This window comes from Dermochelys coriacea, chromosome 23 (genome assembly GCF_009764565.3).
Source record: "Dermochelys coriacea isolate rDerCor1 chromosome 23, rDerCor1.pri.v4, whole genome shotgun sequence".
Classification (NCBI taxonomy): Eukaryota; Metazoa; Chordata; order Testudines; family Dermochelyidae; genus Dermochelys; species Dermochelys coriacea.
This window is the reverse complement of record NC_050090.1, coordinates 8,432,430-8,445,213: the sequence shown is the minus strand read 5'-3', so window position 1 is coordinate 8,445,213 and position 12,784 is coordinate 8,432,430.

Here is a 12,784-nt window from a genome sequence, read left to right as displayed (position 1 = left end):
AAAATGTGTTGTTTACATTTTCCTAATGGCAAATCAATTTTTTTGTCTAAATTGATATTTTCTCAGATAATATTTCTACTTTGATGAAACCACATTTTCTATGGGAACATTTTTTGAATTGGAAAATTGACCAGCTCTCCAATGAATCGTATTAATTTAATATTTACTATGCTTATTTTGGTAGGGTTAAGAAGTCTTGAGTACAACTATTTACAGTTCAGGTGGATTAATGTGCAAATCATAGACTCACAGATTCTAAGGTGTGTAGGGATCCCTGTGATAATCGAGTCTGATCCCCTGAATAACAAGCCACAGAACTTCCCCAAAACACTTCCTGGTTGAACTAGAACAACATCCAATCTGGATTTAAAAGTTGGCAGTGATGGAGAATCCACCACAACCCTGGATAAAGTGTTCCAGTGATTAATTAATCTCACAGTTATAATTTTATGCCTCATTTCCAGTCTGAATTTGTCTAGCTCCAGTTTATAACCATTGGACCTTGTTAGATTTTTGTCTGCTAGAATGAAGAGTCCATTATCAAATAGTTGCTCCCTATACAGTTACTTACAGACTGTGATCAAGACACCCTTAACTGTCTCTTTGTTTAACTAAATAGATTGAGCTCCTAGAGTCTATCACTCTAAGGCAGGTTTTGCAATCCTTTAATTATTCTCATGGACCTTCTCTGAATCTTCTCCAATGTACCAACATCTTTCCTGATCAATCAAAATCTATTAAAGTCAGGAAAACACCACATCCCTGATATGCCCATAAATCAGTGATTGAACTGAAGTTCTGCACACAGCCAGGGACCAGTTCTTTTGCCAGCATCATGTCTTACCCTCCACAGAAAGTCTAACTGAAGTGGAAACCAATATCATAGCTCACTGGAGAAATCTTCATGTTAAAATCTACATGCAGATTTGGCTGTCAAATAGCATGGATAAAACTTCTACAGAATAAGTAACATGTAAAGCCCATTGAAATAGGGAGGTGGGGAAAGGAGATCTGCAATTATTTTGTGAAATCTTTCTATTTTTCCACTGAGATTTGACATTGTAATTAATTCTTACCAGGTCTCACCATAGCTTGTCTCATGAACCCCATTCCTTAGCAAGCTTCTGAAGAATCTTCAGTTATTCACAGTATTTTTCAACTTTTTCCGATGATTTGTTTCTCTTAAAAACTTCCCTTGGTTTGATGATTTTTTCATCACATATGCAATCTGACACACAAAATATGAACATTTTCTGAAACCTAGTCAGTGTCTTCAGTTGTTATTCTCACCTGCTGTACTTGTTATGTACTACACTCATGTTTCTAGTTATTAACACGTTTTCATGAGCCTCATCCATTTGCTGGAAAAGCAAGAGTAAAAAATGTATCAATGCTAACAAGTATAAGCCTATAGAATTCATCTGTGTGGGAATTTTGAGAGGTTGACAGAGAATGATGGATGTTTCAGCATAAGATTGTGCATGGGGTACAGGGACAATATTTTCTTTGCTTTAGATTGTAATAAAGTTTTAAATCATCCTGATTGTCTTCCAGGACCCACACGGGCGTCACAAAGTTTTTCGGACAAAACTTTTTTTTTTTGGCCAAAAGAATGCAGATTCTGACCAGAATATTTTGCAAATATGTGTTGAATTGTTTCAGTTGAAAAACAAAAGAAAAAAAATCCAAAAATGTCAAAGCTTTTCATTTCTACATTTGTGAAACAAAACATTCTGATCTTTTGATTCAAGATCTCCTTCTGCTTCAAATTTTAGTTCAATTTTATTTTTAAAGCCAAAAAAACCCCTTGAAAATGAAATAAAAAAAATTTATTTGACCCAAAATGTTTGTTTTTCAACTTTTCCTGTTCTGTCACTGAACCTACAAATCAGTTTTTCATACAGGTCTATTTGCAACTCACCAGTTGAGAAACACTGTGATAGACCATGAACAAACATTCTAGGCCAAATTCTGCTCTCTCACACAATAGTGTAAATCCTGAGTATCCCTGCTGAGCTCCCTGATGTTAACTGTCTCCTTTTCACTGGAAGTAGTCTTCAGTAGAGTTACTTGGATTTATACTGGTATAAGAAAGAGAATTTAGGTTGATTTCTTCAAGCACAGTTAAAGGGTTTCTTATTGTAGAGCAGGAGAGACCTTAAAACACCCCTTATACACCCACTGAAAGGAAGGTCTGTTAAATGTGTGAGTTTGCTGAAATGCCTCTTTTCCTGTTTATTCGGCCATTCAGCAGGTTTGACTGACACCCAGATGGCTCATTACCATTGCCTGTGGCTTAAATCAAGGTTATCTCCTTAGTTTTTCAGGTATCCTGCAAGAAGCAGGGGCTGAGGGATGGTGGAGAGTAGAATGACATGAACACTTGTTGCATACAGAGAGCGGCAACACAATCCACAAGATATAACACAACCAACCAGTCTGTGGGCTGAACCCTGAGGAGCAAAAGGAGATGCAGAGCTGAGGGACAGCAGCTTCTCCTATACCTGCCTGAAGCAACTCAGGTCAGAGGGACTATGTCTGATCTTCTATGAATCCCACTGGGCAAAAAAGGATATCCAGAACAGAGACCCTGGGTTCTCTCCTAACTGGTGATTCTCTCAACTGATCCCCAGAGCAAAAATTTGAAGTTCTCACCAAATCTCCTGATGATCGTGCGACTGGTTCTCTGGCTTTGCTATGAGTAGTTTATGTATATTCTACTTCTACATGTTATTTTTAGATGAGACTGATGACAAAATATTCGAGCCTTGCCCCCTTAATTAAACAGGAATATTTTAATGACTGGTCTAAATTAGAAATTAAGGCTAAAGTTTGCCAAGCCACCTAGGGGATTTGAACATATAGTTCTCATTCATCTGAACAGGAATTGGGAGTCCAGATCCTTTAAGAAGCTTTTAAAATCTCAGCCTTAATTTTATACACACACACAGACACACACACATAAAGGTTAAAATTCTGTCTTTAATGACACCATTGTAAATCCAGAGTAACTCCACTTTACCTCAACAGAGTTACTTTGGACTTTGATCTGTATAACTTTAGAGCAGAATCTGGCCCTAAATAAATACCACTCGTTGAATAAAAATATCTCTGTTTAGGATCAACCACTGTGGAATGGAACTTATTTTGGAAGATTAACAATCTTTAAATTAAAGAGATCTTTTTAGTCATTTAATGTTTTGCAAATGCCGGAACTTCCATTCTATTGGGACACCTGCAGTATACAAACTAATGGGGAACATGAAATCCACTTGAATAATTCAAAATGTAAATGAGCAGGAGTCATGGTAGTGAAAGATGGCTGAATTCCATCTATATTTATTTGTGATATAAGAAAAAATTAATCTGATTAATTATTTATATATTTATAATAAATTATTTATATATTTATAATAAATAATCTGATCAGTTGGCAGGTAAGAAAAAATGCCATGCCAAATATTCATTTAAATCATTGGAAAAAATATTAAATTGTTATACCTACACTGTTTTACTTATTAAGAACAAGTCTTTTCCTTTTACACGCTTTCAGTGGTCTAGCTAGCAAGCATTGTGACTTTAGCTGCTGAGTTTAAGGGGAACAGAATGGGGGCTTTTGATAGTAGTGAAGGTTCCAATAGTTGAGAATATGTACTCACTTCATTTAAAAACTGCATAACATTTTAAAAACCTTCCTCCTTTCATATGGTCAGAATTTCCTTAAAAAAAAGCAATCTCCATTTCAAACTCAAATCTCTATGATTAGTCACAGCCCATAAAGAAAATTTTTATTTTTAATTGTTTGAGCCAAATCCCTTTAACTGTGTATGTGACAGCAGAAAAACAGGCATTTCTTTCCCAGCAATAAAACAAAATATGACTGACTAATTTTCACATGGCTAATTCATATGTAGTGGATATTTAGAAGCTGCAATTTTCCAGGTGACTAGGCCTCCCTCTGATATTAAATAATTGCAGAATGGCCCAATTTTGTACAAGAAGACAGCATGGAAGGAGTTACACTAGAATTTAAAAAGGAACACGTTGTCTAGAATACTTCAAGGAGCTCTCAGTGAGATAAACTTCCATACTCCTACAGAGCTCTAATGAAACTGCGATTGAGACCTTAGTTTGAATCTAGGCTTGGAGAGAAGCGGTGCCCCTTTCTGTTATGTTATTATATCTCCTTATTTACCTAGTAGTATGTGATGTTATTCAATCTCATGTGTCAAGTAATGAGAATGTTCAAGGGGCAGAATAAACCCTGGATTTCCTTTCTTTTTTGTATATGAAACATCAGAACAGCATTTTGCCCAACCACACTACCATTTCTGCATTACCGTGGTCCTCAACCTTTGTTCATTTGCAGACCCCTAAAAAATTTCGAATGGCGATGCAGACCCCTTTAGAAATCTTAGACATTTGATATGGGACTGCAGACCACAGGTTGAAAACCACTGTTCTATGGCAAAAACAACCTTTTGCGGACTCCTGAGACATAGTCAGCCAGCCCCGGGGGTCTGTAGAGCACAGGTTGAAGATCACTGTGTTTTGCATTGCCTTTATGTCTCATAAGAGAAAATAATACACGGATAAAAATGTTATCTCTGGGGATCAGAGATCAGAATCTGTCCTGACCCCATTCTAGCTACTGGCGACTCCGGATTTATCCAAGAGCAACAAAGAACAGAACCTGAGCCTTTGCCTTTACCTAAAACTAAAATTGTGCCTTTATTTTAAAGGTTTTCATTTCGCAAACCAAGAAATCTGCAGCTCTCCCGGTGAGTATTTGCGCCACATACCTAGAGCAGAAATGCAACCACACAGCAGAAAAAACCTGCAGTTTCTGAAGGACTAGCAATTAATTCCAGAGACAGAAACTGTGAAGAGCTCTATGGAGTTACATGGATTTGGTTAAAAAATATTAACTGATCATTAGATTAAGTTCTCTACATAGAGTGAATCATTCATTTACCCCAAATTGCACTGGAACATCTACTAAACTGTAATGACACTGTGCAAAAATTATGTGGTAGATAATTAATTTGATAGCAATGGTGTAATTGATCAAACAACACATTGACTGAAGGTTGGTCAGCCAATAGTAGCGACGCATGTGAATTGCTCTTAATCAGCAAATGCTCCTGGGTTCAAACAGCTAAAAAAGGATGGCAGTAAAATTAAAAGATAATCCCTGGGCTAGACAGAAATAAAAATAACAAATAGTAATGAAAAGGATGATTGATTGGGAATTTTCCCCCAAGCCTCAGGCTTCTGTTCTGGATCCAGGTCCATGCAGTTTTTCACACCTGCTCTGCACCCTTTGGAGTGTCTGGCAACCCCTATAGGGAGCTGGAATAGAGCGAACTTTTGCACAAGATCCTTTCAACCTCATTTGGAGACAGCAGGTATCATAATGCAGCTCAGCAAACCCAACGTACTGCAAGCTACTGCACTGACAAGGCAGGTGTGTTATTTTGCTTGTCTTAGACAGTGCCTGTATCAAAAATAGCTCCAAATTTCCTCGCTAAATCTCCAGTGATGAAAGGATAGCTCAGTGTCATTTAGAGATTTTGGGAGAAAGGATCTGGACTGTAATCAGGAGTAGGGAACAACAGCTTGTAGTCCACTGTCTGTTCAATCAGGAATTTGCAGCTCAGGACTGACTGTGACTGTCTATGACTTTAGGAACTGGAACAACCTCTGTACAGTTAAAATTATGGCATCCTATCTTTTGTGGCCACAGATAAACTGGAGCAGTTTTTTTTCAGATGTTTGATTTTCTTATCAATCTATCCTCAGTTCTTAATTTTCTGGCTTTTTATTCTCTCTTATTTTACTAACTATAAATGTCTACATGGATTTTTACCCATAGGTTACTGATATCTACTCTCAACCTTTACTTTGCCTGCACAAAGTTTTTGTCTGGGAGTTGCCTTAGTTGATAAAACAAAAATTGCTAATATAGGAATTGGGAGAGTAGGGGGCTTGAAATGGAAGGATTAGGGTTCCTGCTGAATTTATGAGGACCAAGACCACAGCAAGCAAGGATGTGGGGGCTGCCCTGTGTAATTAGGGAGGCACATGCGAAAGAAGAAATCCCTTCTTAGGTTTATGAGGTCTGCAGGCTATGGAGCATGAGTACAGCAAAGGAGCTGTGGGAGACAGGACATCACCCTACCTTCATTCCTATGCATCCCCTGAGGTCCACAACCCAGATCCAAAACTCATTGGAATCAATGGAAGTCTTTCCACTGACTTCAACAGACTTTTGACTGGAATATGTCTGAGGAGAGCCCCACTTCAACAGACACTGTAAAACACAGGGCTCCAGCTGGGTAATTGCCTCAGCCCCCTGGAAAGCCTGAAAGTTGGCACTCCCCTCACCCCACCAACCTCCTCTGGCACTAGGAGACTCCTCAGGGATAACCTAAACCCAACCTCCTTCCTCCGCAGGTAGGAGGCCAACCATGTGTCCCCATACCTCCATGAGCAATCTGGGCCAAAGTTGCTGTCAGGATTTTATAAAGGCCCCAAAATCAGGCTGGTTGCCTCATACATTGGGCCAAAAATCTCTGTTAAAGTCCTTGAAGCACTGGCACGTTACACCATCAGGGAATTAGACCCATTGTATTTCTCATAATGTTTTGTCTACTTAGGTAACCTCCGTGCTCCTCAGCTACTTCTAGGCAAGGCATCCAGTGAGGAAGGGGACACCGTGGTGCTAAAATGTAAAGTACCTCCCCTCTCTCCTTTTTTCCGCATTATTTTCTGTAAAGATGGGAAGGATCTTGCAAGTTGGCCAATGCGGGAAAGCAAATTTGCCTATGACTATAAAGTGAGGGCAAACAGCACAGGGAGATTTACCTGTTTGTATCAGCACAAGGATCATCATAATCAGGAAAAGAATTCACTTCAAAGTGCCACCCTGAATCTGGGTGTAACAGGTAAGATACTAAACTCATCCTATTTATCCAAAAATTCTCCAATATTAGGTGTAGCCCAGATGGACTGCATAAGAATGGCCATCATAGGTCAAACCAATGGTCCCTCTGGCCCAGTATCCTGTCTTCTGACAGTGGCCAATGCCAGGCGCTTCAGAGGGAATGAACACAACAGGTAATCATTGAGTGATCCATCCCCTGTCATCCACTCCCAGCTTCTGACAGGTGGAGGTTTAGGGACACCCAGAGCATAGGGTTGCATCCCCTGACCATCCTAGCTAATAGCCATTGATGGACTTGTCCTCTATGAACTTATCTAGTTCTTTTTAGAACCCTGTTATTCCTTTGGACTTCACAACACCCCATGGCAATGAGTTCTATGGGATGATGGTGCGTTGGAAGTACTTCCTTGTGTATGTTTTAAACCTGGCGCCTATTGATTTCATTGGGTGACCCCTGGATAGCAAGTGAGATCAAAGGGGCCCATCCAAATCTCCTGCAAATGGCTCAGGAATGTTATTGTTTATGGACTGAGGGTGATAAAGACTGTAAAGGAGACCCTAACTTTTCGGTTTGCATGGTGATGTCTCTGCCAGGGGGTTCAGGAAAGTCTGTCACCTTTATGTATTTTGGAGTGTGCTCACACACAGTTAAGCAACCTGCACTGACTATCATGGTCTCAGGCGAGATAGCAGGGCTACCTGGTTCCTGATAAAGGCCCCTTCTTTTGTGCTCCCAGACACAGGTGCCCTTTGCACTAAGGATATTCCCGAGAGGACTTATTTCTGCGGTCCCTTTGCATCAGCCTAACTGGACTGAATGGACCAGCAGCAATGAATTAAACCCAAAATGTTTAATTCAGTTAATAGGCCACAGAAAATGACTAAGGGCCTGAATGGGGTTAAATAGGACACAGTCTTACTCACCAGAGCCTTGTGACTTTCCGGCCCTGTTCATGTTTTAATGTATTCCACTAGACTTTCAGAAGACTGAGGACTCAAACAACCACAGCTAAGAGACAACTGTTCCATTTCAGAATGTCAGTTAAAAGCCTGGCAGAAAACAGATCCACTAGAAACATCTCATTTTGGCTTTGTCAAAATTGAAATTTTCCATAAGAAATTGTTGATTTTTGAGCAATCTTTTTTTTTTGTGCTCAGTAAATTGAAATGAAAATGTTGAATCATGCCATGTTGTTCTGAGCCACTGAAGTGTTTTCATTTTCACAGTCCCGATTTGAAACTTTTCAGAGTGTTCTGTTTCATGAACAATTTTGATATTTCGATTCTTCATTCCAATTTAGAATGGAAAGTGATTTTGAAATATCAAATTTTCCCATGAAAGAAAAAATGTGTCTTTCCAACAGCTATAGTGGAAACCACTTAAATTCTCTGACTAAACTTATTGAACTGGAGGTTTTTATTCCTTTCATTATGTTGGATCATGAGCAATGACTATTTCATTTTAAGCATTATTAGAGTTTCAAAGCAGATTTATGCAAGGATTTCAGATGAACGCATTAATTTATGCATGACCAGCTCCGCATCCACTCCACAGATGAAACACCCACTTCCAACAGAACTTCCCCTCTTTCCCATGGTAAGTGAAGTTAGTTATGTAGGTGGCTTGCATACAATGTATAAAGCTGTTTTTGTAAAATATAGGTAATCCCAGACAAGGATTGGGTCAAAGAGATCCTGAACCCAGATCCACCATCATCAATCTACCAGAGTGTTTAATTAACTTCTGTGCCAAAATCCAGTACAAGGTTTTGAGAACTTAAATGCATAGACTTTGTGCTGGCCCAGGTATGAATTTCTCTCATTGTGTCTTTGGCATGGCATTCCTCTAGCATTGTTTGATCAAATAATCTCCTGAGAAAAACCATGAAGAATAAAGAGACCTGTAGCAATTATTCTAACCCTTCCTTTGTGGTTTGGCAGTTTCTTTGTTGGAGCAGCCAGTGTTCAAATGCAGCTAATCACATTGTGTGTCGCAGCCAGCCTCCAGTTTGAATTATAGCTGGAAGGAGATGAGCAACACTGAAGTTGGTTCCCCCTAAAATATGGACCAGTCACATCCCCCCAAATCCATACAGCTTCCCATCCATAAGACACATTCAGTTCTCCCACCAGCTAATGCGTCCAGCGAAGCTCAGGGATGATGCGTAAGATGGGGCAAATTAAACACAGAGCTGATCAAAAAACAGAATTTTTGTTCTGTGGGACAGTCTGGTACTTCAGCATTTGTTTTTGACAAAAGTTGAAATGGCAAAAAAATTCTGAACGTTTTTGATTTGGAAATGTGAAAAATGGAACATTTTGACATTTTCTCTCAAAATAAAACACTTTGACATTCCTGAATCCAAACATTTCATTTAATTTTTTCTATATTGATCTCTGTATCCACTTCAGTTGCCACATGGCATCATGGGAGATGTAGTCTATCCAGGGAGAATGGAGGCATGACACATCCAAACTACTGTTTCTATGTAGGCACCACAGTAGCTCAGGCAGACTAACCCTGAACTGAACTGAAACATTTTATTTTGATTTTCCCAATGGAAAATTTTAAAGAATCAACAAAATCTACATTTTCACATGGAAAATTTCAGTTTGCCAGAAATCACAATTTCATAAACCTCTGGATGGAAAAATTCTGACCAGCTCTAGATGTACATCAAATGCCTCATCTAACTTGATGCCTGATATGTCTCCATATCCTGCTCCCATTTCCATGCCTTCTCCCGGGCTGTCCCCTGTGTGTGGAACATCCTGTCTTTGCCAGTTTGCCACTGTATCCTGCTCCCTACATTCACATCCCTCCTCAATCCTCAGCTTGGCTCCTCTGACCCATTGGAACTTTCTTCGGTAAGAGTGAAGCTTGTCTCTGCAGAAGACAAAACTTGCTCAGGGTGCGATCCTAGACTGTGCAGTAAACTTCTCCAGGAACTAAGGACCATCACAAACCTCTGCATCTTCCATTCCAAGCGCCAAGTGCATTTCTTCCACTTGCTGTCTCCAACATAAATACAGAGCAATATGTATATTTTAAAAAGCCCTACAAAACAATACTCTTCACACCCTTCTCCCCCTAGGGAAAGGATGAGAGAACAAACAACGTGTGACTGATGTGCAGTCATGTCGCTTAATTCACTACTGGAAGGTGCTTAGATACTACAGTGATGAGTGCCACATAAAAACCTATATAGAATAGAATTAAAAAACCCCCACAAAAAGAGAGCTAGTAATATTAATGACAGAAATTCATACACTATCTCATGCCATTTCTCCCTTTATTTTTCTGCTAATTTCTGATTTTTTTTCCCCCTGGTGTCTCCTTTGTGCTGACATTGCACCATTTCTTTCCTAGGATTAATACTGGGAATTACCATTCCTTCTTTCCTACTCCTAGTAGTGGTGTGTTCCCTTTTGGCGAGAAAAGGTAAGACTCATGTTTATCACTGCCCATAACAGCACAGACAAACATTGAAAAACAGTTGTAAAATTGGTGTAAGGCTTTGTAACCCTTCAGTACTAAAATCCTGCAAAGGAGAACTGCTGGCAGGACAATGCAGCAGCTCAGCTAACCAATAGCAAGCACCAGTGTAGATGTGGTGAATAATTTGTCTGACAATAATTAATGTAAATTATCATAATTAATGTAATGTCATGCTGAAAGTTGGAGATGGGGCCGTTGTCATGGTGTCAGAGAGAGTGTACCTCTGTCCCCTTTCTCTGAGTCCATCCCTTTAGGTGCCAGGCCTTGTGTCTTTACCTCTCCTGCGGTAGAATAGTGTAGTTGTCCTGCTCTCAGACTGGGCCCAGGGCTACAGTATCCTGTGTATCTACTCTGTTTACCCAGAAGGTCCGACTGGGTTCAGAATTGGCAGTTCTTCCTTTGAGTGTCTGTGACCAGTGGGGAATAGAGTGACTCAGACTTGCCTTCTTCAGACAAGTGTTATTTAATTTTAACAATAGGCACAAAGCATAACATCAGAGGATCATGACTTTAAACCAACAGTCTACACACCTGTCTGGCTTACCTAAAGCCCAACCCTCTCTGACAGTGATTCAGGCAGGTCTAGCCTCTTCAGATATTCCCCAGCCAGTGCCTATGTCAGTCTGACCAGCTCCCCAACTGTTTCCACCTTCCCTAGTAAGAAAGTCACTTTTATCCAGCCAGAATTCCTTTGCCTTCTCCAGTTCTGGGCTTTTGGGTCCTGCTAATCCAAAGCCAATTGGATTGGCCCAGCAGCCTGTCTCCCCAGGGCTACGGCTCTGCCATTGTCCTGTAACAACTCTCAAGTTTTTGCTTATGTTTGCATAATGTGTTATAGCAAATAATTGCTTTGCTTTCCTGCATGTTTCCCAATAGTCCTGCTAAGATAGTGTAGCATAGCCATATAATAAGAAACCCAATAATCAGGTCAATAGGCAGTATCCACAAAGTATGGCAAAGCATCCCCAAGTCACTCACAAATGTAACTTAGCATGTTCACACACACTACTAAGGTGGCACAGTGCATTTGTCTAAGGCAGGATTGTCAAAAGAACTTAAGGGGTTTAGGCCCCCAGTTCCTGTTTACTTTCAATGGGATTTGAGTTCCTGAATTGGAGAGGGCTCAAAGAAGAGCCACAAAAATGATTAAAGGATTAGAAAACCTGCCTTATAGTGATAGAGTCAGGCACTCAATCTATTTATCTTAACAAAGAGAAGGTTACAGTCTCTAAGTACCTACATGGGGAACAAATATTTAATAATGAGCTCTTCACTCTAGTAGATAAAAGGCTCATATAGTCCAATGACCCCACACATGGGAATCAGTTAGACCCTGAGCAAGTGAGCAAGAACCAGCCAGCCGAGCACCTCAGAGGGATGATGCTCAGTCCCACCTCAGAGCTCCGGCCCTTCCTGTCAGGAAGCAGGGCCTGCAACAAAGTCAGTCTCTGAGCATCTAACTAGTGCAGTAAAATCCTTAACAAATATCACATCCAACCAGACTAGGGCACACCAACTCAAAGCTTAGATTCATAGATTCATAGATGCTAAGGTCAGAAGGGACCATTCTGATCATCTAATCCAACCTCCTGCACAACGCAGGCCACAGAATCTCGCCCACCCACTCCTACGAAAAAACCTCACCTATGTCTGAGCTATTGAAGTGCTCAAATCGTGGTTTAAAGACTTCAAGCAGCAGAGAAGCCTCCCTCAAGTCACCCATGCCCCATGCTACAGAGGAAGGCGAAAAACCTCCAGGGCCTCTCCAATCTGCCCTGCAGGAAAATTCCTTCCCGACCCCAAATATGGCGATCAGCTAAACCCTGAGCATATGGGCAAGATTCACCAGCCAGATACTACAGAAAATTCTTTCCTGGGTAAACCAGATCCCATCCATCTAATATCCCTTCTCAGGATTTATTTACCCATAATATTTAAAGATCAATTAATTACCAAAATCACATTATCCCATCATACCATCTCCTCCATAAACTTATCGAGTAGAATCTTAAAGCCAGATAGATCTTTTCCCCCCACTGCTTCCCTTGGAAGGCTATTCCAAAACTTCACTCTTCTGATGGTTAAAAACCTTCATCTAATTTCAAGTCTAAACTTCCTGGTGGCCAGTTTATACCCATTTGTTCTTGTGTCCATATTGGTGCTGAGCTGAAATAATTCCTCTCCCTCTCCTGTATTTATCCCTCTGATATATTTATAGAGAGCAATCATATCTCCCCTCAACCTTCTTTTAGTTAGGCTAAACAAGCCAAGCTCCTTGAGTCTCCTTTCATAAAACAAGTTTTCCATTCCTCGGATCATCCTAGTAGCCCTTCTCTGTA